The following is a 12,985-nucleotide window of genomic DNA, read 5'->3' as shown; positions in this document are numbered from 1 at the left end:
GGGGGCGTCGGGAGCCATGGCTGCTGGCGATGCCGAGCCTGCCGATCCACACCCGCGCGGTGGCACCAACGCCCAGTCGCCAACACGCAGAATGGCTATTGACGGGCAGGAAGCGGGGCAGCNGGGGGCGTCGGGAGCCATGGCTGCTGGCGATGCCGAGCCTGCCGATCCACACCCGCGCGGTGGCACCAACGCCCAGTCGCCAACACGCAGAATGGCTATTGACGGGCAGGAAGCGGGGCAGCCGCCCAGTCTCATGCTAATCACCGAGCTGCCTTAAGTTAGAGNGTATTTACATCTTTTTAGGATAGTCCCTCCCCCTCGCAGAAAGAGGCTGAACCCCCTCGGTGGGAACAGGGAGATCTGCGGTGCCCTGTGTTGCCCACCTGCGCCAACCCCGAAGTCAGCTAGAGCCGGAGAAGGGGGCGCCCCCGGGAGCTCCTGCGACGGCCGCAAACGCCGGGGCACCTGGTCCACGCCGCCTGGGAAACGCGGTGGTGGTGGTCTCCGGCTCTTCCTCTCTCTCTCTCCTCGGTCTCTCGTGTAAGTCACCAGCAGCCCGCTAACCTGCATTCAGGTCCTTTACCCAGCACGGCTCTGCACAGCTGCTTCTGGTCCAGCAACCAATCGCCAAAGGACAACAATGCGCGCGACGCGGGAGGGGCGGAGAGGGATGCGCCGCCCCGGCCGAGGCGCGGGGCCGGAACGCCGCCGAGGTCACGCCGAGCTAAAGGCGCGCGGTCACGATGCTGCGAACCACGACGATGCTGTGCCGCTGCCGTTTTTTTGTTTGTTTTTTCCTTCAAAAATGCCCATACCCCCATCTAGGTTTCCAAAAATGCTCGGGTGTTCTAAACAACAAAAATAAACCTGATTTTCCTTTTTCATTATTATATTTTATTGTATATCTTTGCGCCCTTTTTTTAAAAATTACTGACGGTGCAACGTTCAAAATCATTTTTATGCTGTTGTTTCATAGGCACACGTGCCAGATGCAGAGACAAGGATACGAAATTTTATGGGGCTACTATCTTAGAAAAAGAAGAAGAAAACAACAGAAAAACAGCAGACTCTAAATGCTTAAGATTCAAGAGTTCTAGCTGATTTGGGGCTATTCTGAGGCTTGAATTCTTTGCTGGGGGTGGGGGGCAGGCAGCAAGGTTCTTGAAGAACTATGCAGCGGGGGAGGGCTAGGTTTAAGCCACAAGCCTTAGATAATCTAGAACCAGAGCTTCTATTCAGTAATTTAAGGCTGCCCTCTAAGGTGCCAGAGCTCCTCTATGGAGCCAGGTAACTATCTCTTGTGATACTGGGGGGGTTCACAAGCAAACAAAGAAAATCCCCAAGTATCATATGGAACTTACATTTACACTCATCAAAATTTACTACTAACTGTAAAACAATTGGCTACAGTTCAGTGACATTTTTTAAAAGTTAGGAAAGGATACTCCCTCAGAAGGCACATTTTGCTAAAATGTCTTCTTTACTGTAAGAGATCTTCTAAGAACAGGAAGACCACAGCGTTAGAAGCTACAGAAGACTAAATGTGTAAAGAACCATAAAGGTAATATAAAATAATTGTATTAATGAATGCATGTGAAATTGACATTTAGATCCCTCAATCCAATTCAACATACAATTACTCAGTACCTCCCATGAGCCCAGAGTGGTGATATGAATGATTATAATAGTTATGACTGAAGGCTAATGGTGATTGCTGTGGCAAACATGGCATTTACTCATTCGGCAAATAATTATTGACTATCTAGAATATGCCAGCCCTGTGACAGGAGCCAAATAGCACACGTGGCCCCACACGGTTTCTGGTCCAGGTGGGAAGCAAATAAATGCACCAAGTGTGCTAAGTTCTAGAAAGAATAACCTCTATGGGGAAAAAAAATGATAGTTAATCTGAGACCTAGGGAATGAGGAGTCAGCCAAGCAAAGAGTAGGGAACATGATATTACAGAAAGTGGGAACACTACATGCAAAGGACCTGTGGTAGGAAAGAAGTGTGGCTTCTGTTGGAAGCAGGGAAAGAGGGCCAGCGTGGCTGGCCCTGGAGCATCAGGGAAAGGCGTGTGATGAGGTCATGGAGGAAGGCAAGGGCCGGATCTTGCAAGGACTTGCAGGCTGTTTTAAAGATTCTGTATTCTATTCCAAGTGCAGTGTGAACTGCTGAAGGGTTTTAAGCAAAGAAGCAATGATAGTTTTAGAATTTCTATATGGAAGGAGCTCAGAGCAGGGATTCTGTTTGAAGGGAGGGGTCGGCCAGGAATCTTCTGGAGAGTACGTCTGAACTGCCCTTGACTTAAAACTGAGAAAATATTCATTGTTCATGTGAAAAACAAATGGGGTGGGGTGATAGAGATCTGGGGAGGAGAGCTACCCTCAGTCACCCCTGAATGTGGGTCTTAGAGGGGAGCAGCACTGTCCAGTGTACCTACTCACAGAGCACCCTTGGTTGCAAGGCCAAAGAGCCAGACACAGAAGCATCAGAGAGCAAACAGGCGGGGTTAGCTGGCTGGAATCAGTAAATGAAGTAGGGAGACTTAGGGACAGTTAAGTATTTATCCATCCAAATCAGGGGGCAACATCAAAGAAGGTTATGAAGGTAAGGCTTGACTCCAGTAAACACTAAGAAAGCAATCCTCTCAGAAGACAGTGGATGTGGAAACCCCTGTTACTGTAGCCACTGCTGAAATGAGACTCAGTAGGTCCCGTGGAAACCTTCACTCTGCTCATCTGCAGCCTGTAGGGCTTGGGTCCTGGTCCCAAGTCTCTCAACCTAAATGAGACCATCGTGTGTCTGGGTGATCAACTGTCTCTCAAGGAAGTTTGGCTGCAGAATCTAGTCTTCAGTTCTAGGAAAGTTTAGAATTCAATAGAAAAATGATAAAGCAAATCAAGTTTACGGGGTTTGTAATTTTTAAAATCAGGCTTCACTGTAATTTGTACATTTGGTATTTACATATGAAATTACAGACACTAATAATTAGATACACAGTTGCTTTGTGACTCTAATTCAAATGTATAATTGATTTTAGACTTCTGATTTTAAGTTAAAAAGGGCTGGGGCGCCTGGGTGGCTCAGTCGGTTAAGCGTCCGACTTCGGCTCAGGTCATGATCTCATGGTTCGTGGGTTTGGGCCCTGTGTTGGGCTCTGTGCTGACAGCTAGGTCAGAGCCTGGAGCCTGCTTCGGATTCTGTATCTCCCTCTCTCTCTGACCCTCTCCTGCTCACACTGTCTCTCTCTCTCTCAGAAATAATAAAAAACATTTTAAAAAATTTTTTAAAAAGAAAAGGTAAGAAATTTGACTGAAATTCTCATTTAAAACTCTGGTTTATTAGGTTTCGAAGGGTTTAATGAACTTAAGAGTTGTAAGAATATAAACTCCATGAAGGCAAGGAATTTTTGTTTCGCCCGTTGCTGTTCATTTTTGTGTTTTTAATTTTTTATGTCTTTATTTTATTTTGAGAGCAAGAGACAGAGAGTGAGAAGGGGAGGGGAAGCCAAAGTTGGATGCTTAACTGACTGAGCCACCCAGGTGCCGCTGTTCATTGTTGTTTTATTCATAGTTGTATCTCCAGTGGCTAGTACTGCCTGACAGTATTTGATGACTAACAAAGCCTGTGTGTATACTCTGGAAGATTTGGTTTGAAGCCTACCCAGTCAGATGTAGTAAGTGCTTTTATAAAAATTAAATATACCAAATTTATAAATGCAGTTTAAATTTTTAAGGGAATATACTTAACTGTGTTTCTGAATGGAAACTAATTGTTTTTTTTTTTAATGTTTTATTTATTTCTGAAAGAGAGAGAGAGCTTGAGCAGGGAGGGTCAGAGAGCAAGGGAGACACAGAATCCGAAATAGGCTGCAAGCTCTGAGCTGGCTGTCAGCACAGAGCCCAACGCGGGGCTCGATCCCACGAACCGCGAGATCATGACTTGAGCCAAAGTCAGACACTTAACCGACTGAGCCACCCAGGCGCCCCTGAATGGAAACTAATTGTTGAGTAAAGGGACTTTAGTCTTCAATGTGAATTAATCAAATATTTTTCAACGTTTCCCCAGGAGTTATAGTTTTTATTTTATTTTATCATCTTAAATTTACAAATAGAGTAAACTGAACCTAAAAACTTAAGGGCATTTTTATTTTTTCCATTTGTATCTCTACTAAAAGAAAATTTGATTTTGTGAATTTGTATCTCCAGTATACTGAGCATTAATTAAAGACCTAAATAACTGTAAATGATGTTTTCTGTGCACAGAAAGCCACCCGTGGACATTAGAAAACCCGCTCTGACTACAGACTGAACATGTAATAGATTAGGGCAAAAACAAATCGCCGGAGTAAAGAAAAGGTTGATATGAGTGAAAAATGAAGACAAGCATAAATGTAAGTGGTAACAGGTCTGAGCCTTGACCCTGTCACCTAGAAAAGATGAATTTCAATCCAGGACCTCCAAAGCTCATGATAGGCTGGGATGCAGGGACGCCCACTCACAGGGCACCGCAATTTCCAAGGGCATATTAGGCCCCTCAAACTGGAATATCCAGGGGACATTCCATTGAAACTGCAACCAAAGTTGCCTGTGGCCTCATTTTCCTGCCCAAGTGTGACTGTAGTATGGTAAGAGACCTCAATGTGCAGAAGGGAAATGGGCATTCTTGTATTTATGTATGTTATGTGATACAGGCATTGAATATTGTGATTAAAATATTTGTTACATAAAAATGAGATTTGAGTCTGAGGATAATTTACCTTTCTGTTTCTTCCTGAAACATGATTTGCAGATGATATTAATAGGTTAATTTGACGAATAAGCTGATTTGTCAAAAAAAAAAAAAGAAAAAAGGAGAGACACAAATGCACACCTTGAAGTTGGGGAGTTGGGTGACCCCGGTTATAAAGCTCAATGGGAGTCTGGAAAAGAACATGCCCTTGAAGGACTAGGGCTTTTTCAGAGGCTTGTGAGGTAGAAAACCGGAGGAATTTCTTATGGGACACATATCTACACACATTATGTTCATATGTAAACATGTTTGCACGTATGTTGGCCTGGGGTATGTTGGCCTCGAAAAGGCAGCTGACCAAGGTAGCTGATCAAGGCTTTGTCCCCAGGTCAAATCTATCCACATCTCATCTTCCCTAACCCAGGCTCCAAATGGCCAGGTAACAATTTTAACAGAAAGCTCCAGTACTTACGGTCTGTCTTAAAAGATGCGAGACAGGTGGTGGCTGAAACACCCTGGGAAGTGATAAATCTGTAGGAGGAAACACGGGTAAGACAGTGCCTAAGAATAAGGAGAATGTACGTATATATTGTTCTTTCCATTGCTATCAAAATCTAAGCTGAATTTCTCTTGTTCTCCACTTGGGTACATTGTCACCTGTCATTTACTCCTTACAGGGCCATAAGGAGTAATGGTTGTCAATGAATGTCCCTTTAAAGACAGCAATGTTAGGGGATGGAGGGATTCACCAAAGAGAAGTAACTCAGGAGGGCCTGCGATCTGGAGGGCTGTTGCTGGAGGAGGCTGGCATACCCGTGATGCCCATCTCCAGACCAGACTAATCTCAGGCAGAGAAACAGACGGCAGGAGGCATGGTGATGCCCAAGGTACCGCATCCGTATCTTTGTTGGGGGCCTGGGAAAAGTTCATCTTTGAGTTCCATTTGTTTTTTTCAGTTGTGATGGTAATAGGATTTCTCTTAAAGGGTTGCAGCAAGCATCTGAGGTAAATATACGGACGTCCCAGTTCACTGCTGACACGTAGAACACATCAATAAAAGCCAATTTTCTTATTACTGTTGATCACTGAGAGGGGAAAGCATTTTTAAAACAGGAGTCCTTTCTAGATCCTTTTGTTCTATAAACACTGCTTTGTATCAAATTAGCAAAAGAGGCTGAGTTCCAGCGGGCTCAGGGATGCCACCAGCGAGCCCACTGACTTGGTGGGTCCTGCTGAGTTGGCCAGTGGAGATATATAACATCCGCAGACCGGTTTTAGAATAAAAGAAGAAAGCACCCAGCCCAGCTAACACACATCCAGGAGCGGAGGCGTTCAGTGGTACCCAGCAAGCACACCTTGATTAAGTGGAGAAATTACTGGGATCAGGAACAGATTCCAGAACGTGGAAACAACCCAAGTGTCCATCAGCAAAAGGACAAATAGAATGTGGTCTGTGCAGACAATGGAAAGTGCTCAGCCTCAAAGAGGAAGGCAATTCTGACACAGGCCACAACATGGATGATGAAGCTTGAAGACATTAAGCAAAGTGAAAGAAGCCAAACACAAAAGGACAAAAACTGTGTGGTTCCACTTAAATGAGGTACCTAGTGTGTAGATAAATCCATAGGCGCAGAAGGAACAATCATGGTCGTCAGGGCCTGGGGGGAAGGAGGGGGAGCTAGTGATTACTGAGTATAGACTTCCAGTCTGGAGAGAGATGGTGCCAGTGGTTTGCACAACAATGTGAATGTACTTGATGCCACACAACTCAAAATGAATTAAATTGTGTATTTCATCAAAATCTTAAAAATAAAAAGACGAGAGTACACGGAACGAAGCCACCGTCAAGGAGTCACTTTGTGTGTGCTGCATGGAGGGCACGCCGTTGCAAACTGGTCTTTATGCCTGCACACACTGGTTGCACGCATCTTCTCCTTTACTAACACAGGCTAACATCAGGTAGGCCATGAGCACAGAAAAGGCTCACAGGTAAACGAGCAGGGTCAGGTGCCACTACATTCATAGTGGAAAATGGGTCCGCCAAGGATGCACTGGAATTTGTAAAGATCGAGAGAGAAAAAATTTTTAAGATTTCTTTAAGTTTACAGACATTGAAGTAGAAGGAAGGAAGGAAAGAAGGAAGGAAGAAAAGAAAGGCTGACAGACAGACCAACAGGAAGGAAGGAAGGAAGGAAGATTAACAAACACTCCATTCCAACACTCCATGTGTCTGCCAGCTGACAAAAGTAGCCTGATCAGTGACACAATGGTCAGATCTCAAAGGCGGCACTAATGGTCTTGTCCAGCTGAGAGGTAGCGAGATACAAGGAATGGTAAGCAATGGGGTGGAAACATTGGGGCAGTGGGTGCAGGGAGGGCTGGAGACTTAGGCTGATTAGTCCGTGCAGAACTCACAAGGAAAGGGGGCACAGTGAATACTGAGCACAGGAGAGACATAACTGGGTGGTGCTTATAAATTTAATCCAGTGGAAGCTGGCTGCGAATTGGGGACGACGAAAATATTGTTAAACTGAATCGTGGCCACGGCGGCACAACTGCACAGATGTATCAAAACATATCCAACGCTTAAGAACTGGTGAATTTGTGGTATGTGAGTTATACTTCTCAAATGTTGTGTTTTGTTTCCTTTTGATTATTAATCAGCCCAGCCATAGCGTAGAGGATCATCTGGAAAAGAAAGAGACCGGTCCCCGCTGCGGCGCTACTGCAATCGGGCGGTTGCCACTCCGCCAGTTGGAATTTGAGTTCTCGCTGGAAGAATGGAGAAGTGTGGATGGGAGACACCGCCGGGTGAGAACCCCAGGCCTCCACAGCTGATGCATGAGAGGGCGGGCGAGGGCGGGCGAGGCGGGCAGGCTGATGGGAGAGGACTGCGGGCAACTGTGAGGTTTAACAGACTGCTGATTCCACACACAGAAGCCGAGAGGTCGTCTTACTTCTGGGCCCTCCCCTTTCTTGAACTTCGTAGCACTTATTGTTTATGCTACATATTTTGGCCCTTATTCTCATACTTTTCAATATTACATAATTCCTAAATATGATGCACACACATTTTTCTTCTTGCTGATGTAACTGACGAGCTCTCCACTGCAAAATCCATGGACGACTGACGTTCTTATCTGGGCTCTTGCTCGGTACTGGTGCCCACTCTCTCCTCTTCAAACGCGTCTCTCCCGTGTCTGTTTTGTCTCTCTCTACTGGCTCTCCTCCCACCTCTCGATTCTCCCCTGCCCACAAAACACTGCCGTTCTCTGGAATCCATCCCCAGTCACTTCCTCCCCTTCCCAGTCTCCCTAGCTGAGCTCAACAACACCCTCTGCTTAGTGTTAACCCCTGTAAGTGAATGCTTTCCCCAAACTCTCACCATCTGACCTCCTCCCAATGTCCAAATCCCTATTCCCCAACTGAATATTTTCCCCAGATTCTCCATGGACAATCAAACTCAGGCTGCTCCTTACACAAAACCACGCACCTTTATCCCCATTCTCTCAGCCTCTGGCTTCCTGGCACACATTTCCACATGGTGAATGACGCCACCCCCTCCCCATCCTGTCTCACAGAGCAAAAACATGGGAACGAGCCAGCCCGGGCTTCTCTCTTTCACAGCTCCCTCCCATCCATCCCATGCCCCTCACTCTACCCAATCATCGCCACATTCTTGTGTTTCTACTGCCATCCTACATCCCAAAGGCCTGAGTCAAGGCAATGAGGATGGAGCGGCTGGCCATAAATGGAAAACCAGTGTTATTTGCCAAAGATACTTAAAGGGTAACCTAAAATCTTCAATGAAATAAGGACTACATTATAAATTTAAACTGCAAAACTTAAGACATATATAATCATATGCCTAATTTGTCTAAATATACACTTCAAAATGAGTTTTTCAATTAAAAATGGAAATTGATCATCAGCAATTTGGTTTAATATTAAATAGTTTAAGGTAAAAATCAGACTACATAGTAATAAAAAGATTATACATTTCAGTCTTTATATTAACTAGCATGGAGAGGCCCCGAATCACTTGTGAATGCAGTTGGAAATCATAAGACTATTTAACCATCTTCTCTGGTAAGATTTTGACACTGACCATGAGACGGCTGACTTCTGTTCTACAGGCTTTGTTACCTGAGGTAAAGCTCGTAATCGGTGTCTACTCTGAATATGCCACCAATTTAGTATTATGTGCTACCCTCTTCTTTGGAAAAGTACCCATGAGGATCCTGTGTCTCTTCAAAGTGCTTAAAATATTTTCAGTAAAATCAGAAGAGTTCCTCTGGTTGTTTACCACATGAAAGAATCCAGTTCACCATAATCTTGGTGTGTAGTCCCTCCGTCCAGCTTTGTAACCCCTCCTGTATAATCCTCCTTATACTGAAAAACTGTCTTTGCTAAATTAGCACATGTGGAGGCCGTATTCGTTCATGTAAAGAACCTAAGTTTATACTCACGAGGCTGTGAGTCATTAAAGATAGCACCAAAGTATGGCCTTTTACAAAGCCAGGGGCAACTAGGCACGCTCTAACAGAGAACAGGCATCCTCTGGAAAGGCCTAATACTTTTCTGAAACCCAAACAGACCACTACTGTGCTCTCCCCATCAAATCCAAAAAGCTTCCGAATGAAACAATCTTAGTGAATTGAGTGAATGAAAACGTTGAGTCGCCTCACCTCTACATAGATTGAGAGGTGAAAAAAATAGAAAGTTGCCTGACTGGCACAGTCGATAATATTAACAATTCATTAAGTAAATCTTTCTATTTTCCTCAGACGTGTCACGGCTACCCTGTGCACATAATAGGGAGAAATGGCTGCTTCCGCTGAGTTCTCCACTGGACTTCAGTCACAACCCGACACAGTGTCATACTTAACTAACCACAGAAGACCAGCTAAAAATCATAGTATCGGGGTGGGTTCCTCAGATTATAGTGAGTGGTATCAACCTGTACTCAGAAAAGGTCCAGGGGCTCCTGGGTGGCTTAGTCAGTTAAGCGTCCGACTTTCGCTTAGGTCATGATCCCGCGGTTCGTGGGTTCGGGCCCCGCGTTGGGCTCTGTGCTGACTGCCAGCTCAGAGCCTGGAGCCTGTTTCAGAGTCTGTCACTCCCTCTCTCTCTGACCCTCCCCTGCTCACGCTGTCTCTCTCTCTCTGTCTCCCTTAGAAATAAATTTTTTAAAAAAACATTAAAAAAAAAAAAAAAAGAAAAGGTCCACAAAACTGTTAACTGCGATCATTTTATAATGAAAAATAGCTTTGTGTTGAACAATTCCTTGAAGTGTCCTACCACAAGATGAAGTGGGCTTGGCCAGGGCAGCGATTATTTTCAGTTACTCCTCACCCCGTGACAAAATGTGAAGATCACGTGAGCTGTAAAGCCACTTTCTGAGCACGGATAATCTGCAACAGAGAACAGTATCCTAAAAGTAAAACAAAGCACAGGGCCACACAGAAATGGCCTCCCCACCGTCTTTTTCCAACACATTCACCCAGGGCAGGTCCTGGCATCAATCTGTAAGTCTTCATTTCTGTTGCACTTTTTACTTAGAAGAGCAATTAGGAATACAAGCCCTCACATCTCCTGATGCTCCTGTGAATCACCATGGGCTCTCACTGCCACGCGCCTGACTAGCTCAACGATTCCTACGACAACGTCATTTCCGTCTCCTGGCCTTCTTGGAAACTGTCCTGTTTGCCGGAGATGCCTGTGGTCCCTCGATCCTCCTGAGAAACTCTCACTCACCCTTCAAGATTCCACCTGTGGTCGGCACTCCGACAAGCTTTCCACCTTCTCCCTCCCTCAGCCCTTCTGTTCTCCTGCGGAGTGAGAAGGCCTTGTTTTGCTCTGACTACGGCGCTCACCACACTGTGACACAACGTAACACGCCCAGAGATTCCGACTGCTTCCCTGGCTTGTTTGCCCCTTGAGACCAAGGACCGTTCTGTGCACGGATCCCATGTGCTCTGAGCACCTGCTTCGTGCTAATAAAGGCTAGAAGTTCTGGGATAACAAAATAACAGCAGTAAGAACAAAACGTTCTGTCACTAAGGAGTCTGCATCCTAATGGGAAGAGATAATAATAAACAAATAGAGTAGTAAGTTATAAAGAATGTGAAAGCGATACGTGTGATGCAAGAAAAGCAAGCCAGGGACAAACACTGAGGCTTTGCGACTTATGGGGTGGCCAGGGACGGCTCCACTCTGCTAATCAGATGCCTCGTGCCTTTCCAAAAGTAGGCCCTCAATAAATGTGTGCTGTGCTGTGCTAATTTTAGACCCTCTTCAGTGCTGTGGTCCTAACAGAAACCCAACAAATGCCATGGATGTATAATGTGGATTTTGCTACTCTGTCTTCCCTCAGATCCATCTGCAGCTAAGGGATAGTAAATGCTGCCTAATGTTTGCACAGGACTTTACAGTTTATTGAGTGTCCAAGGTTGGAGGTGAGCAAGATAGGAGATATCATCATTAAAGATGAAAAAACGAAGGCCCAAAGGCAGTAAGTGATGTGCCCAAAGTCGTTCAGAGGTCGAAGAACCAGAANTTCCTTAGAATGAATGAAGTTCATACACACTTTTACCCTGCTAGAACAGCCCCCAAATTTGTGATCTTATTAATAAGTTTTTATGAATAGATGCACACGTAAAACAGAAGACAAACTTCTTCGGATGACTCAAATGACTCCCTCGGCTGGTTTGTACAGATGGTGCATGAGATTTAGAGTTAAATCCACACGCCTCCTTCAGACTAATCAATCTCGAAAGTTTTCTTTTCTCAGTTCTGTTTGCAGGTCACCACAGACCCATTTCCCAAGCCAGTGAAAAACCACACTATACCACAGATGGATTGTGAAGGATGGATCTTTTTTCCAACATGTGGCTTCCTGTAATTTAAGGAAATGTTATACATGAACAATTAAAATCATATATCAAAAAAGAAGCAAAGCCCCAATAGTTTCCTATTCTATCAAATTACAAGAACTGGGGGGGAAAAGGCCCCAGATATGGAAATTCCAGACTCTATTTAAGAATAACTACTTCAACTTATAGCAAAATATAGGACTTTTAGGTAATAGCATGTAATGATGACTAACAACATTTTAAGCTTTAATATAGAGTGAAAAACACACAGATGCAATTATTTAATAAATTCTGCTAAGTCCATTTGAAATATTGTTTTGAGCTGAAGTAATTAGACTTGTGGATAAAAATCTTCATTCTTCCTATTATTCTTCATTTGATATTTTAAAGGTGCTGTGGACCCTCTAGTCCAAACACAGAGGATTAGTTATAACCTAAAAATCATTTGCAGCAGCTTTCATTAGAGTTACCACATTATTTATTATTCCATTAGGACACTTTTTAAAGTAAAAAGGATGCTATTAATTAGACTAGGACAAAACGCTTAAACCAAGGCCCTCCTGGGCAAACAGGGACATCTGGTCACCCTACTTTCAGGAAGGTTAGTCAAAAAATATAAGTTGCGCTCTATAAGAGCACATAAATAAATAAATCTACAGTGGGGAGACAAGTAAAGTCTCCAGGACGATCAGTTATTTGTAAGTGTAAGATAGTAATATTTTGGGTGTCTCTAGCTGCTCTTCTCTCTCCTCTGACTAAAATGGTGAGGAATCGAAGATCTGTAGCAAAAGTTTAGTTCTGGCTAAAACATGTATGGAATCGGTTCTGCTATGATCCCATTTACCAAAAAACAAGATGGCAACTGGCTCAGGTAACTGGCACGTGATGGCAAATGCTCCCTGTGAAGGGAACGTGAACCCAGAATTCCCTGGATTTTCTTCCCTGGCTCTCTCCTGCTTCCCACAGAGAATGAAGGGTTGTGTTAAGACACCGGTGTCCAAGGTGAGGACACTAGCAGCAGAAGGGAGAGACAGAATGCCACATTTCCTAACATTTCACACGTGGAACACGCTTTAGCACACAAATGAGACTAAGTCTGACAGTCGAACCCTGGCCTCAGCCTACACTTGGGCTTCATGCGGACACATCTCTGTGCCAGTCAGGAAACTCCACCTGTCTATCTCAGTGGCTTCTCAAATGAAAGGAGGGAAAATATCCCAGAAGTGGGAAAAGGCCGAACCCAAATTAGAAGCTACCAGAAAGAGACAGAAGGCAATGGAGGAAAGATAAACATTGAACGCAGAGATAAGAAAGGGTCACAGTTTTGTGACATGGTTTTCTTCCAAAATCTCAAGGACTTATTTCCAGAGGA

This window comes from Crocuta crocuta, unplaced genomic scaffold (genome assembly GCF_008692635.1).
Source record: "Crocuta crocuta isolate KB4526 unplaced genomic scaffold, BGI_CrCroc_1.0 scaffold90, whole genome shotgun sequence".
NCBI classification, from domain to species: domain Eukaryota; kingdom Metazoa; phylum Chordata; class Mammalia; order Carnivora; family Hyaenidae; genus Crocuta; species Crocuta crocuta.
The sequence above is the reverse complement of the archived record's forward strand: the minus strand, read 5'-3'. Positions refer to the sequence as shown.